The sequence below is a fragment of the Triticum aestivum genome, chromosome 4D, assembly GCF_018294505.1.
Source record: "Triticum aestivum cultivar Chinese Spring chromosome 4D, IWGSC CS RefSeq v2.1, whole genome shotgun sequence".
Lineage (NCBI taxonomy): Eukaryota > Viridiplantae > Streptophyta > Magnoliopsida > Poales > Poaceae > Triticum > Triticum aestivum.
In genome coordinates this window covers 186,007,213-186,007,660 of record NC_057805.1, presented here as the reverse complement: position 1 = coordinate 186,007,660, position 448 = coordinate 186,007,213, and positions in this window count along the sequence as shown.

Here is a 448-nt window from a genome sequence, read left to right as displayed (position 1 = left end):
ATCCTCTCAACTTTTTAGCACATGCTATGTGGGTGAAATGATGATACCATGCCAACTTTCAACCTTTTCAGAGATCATTTGTATTACTTTTCAATTTCATGGTCATTTAGCTAAAAATATGAGTGAATGCCCGAAAAAGACCAAACGAAGTCAGAAAGGGTTGAAAATTGCTGATGTGGCTTTGAATGGTGCATTTTGAACACACAAAGAGTCTGGAGTTGAAATAAGTTCAAAATAATGAAATCCCTTTGTAACAGATGAGTTTTCGTCCGAAACCCTGATACTTCGAAAGAGATTGTCAGTTTTGTACACGAAGTGCATCCAGTTTTTGCCGTAACCCTCTCAACTTTCTAGCACATGCTATGTGGGTGAAATGATGATACCATGTCAACTTTCAACCTTATCGGAGATCATTTGTAGTGCTTTTCAATTTCATGGTCATTTAGCT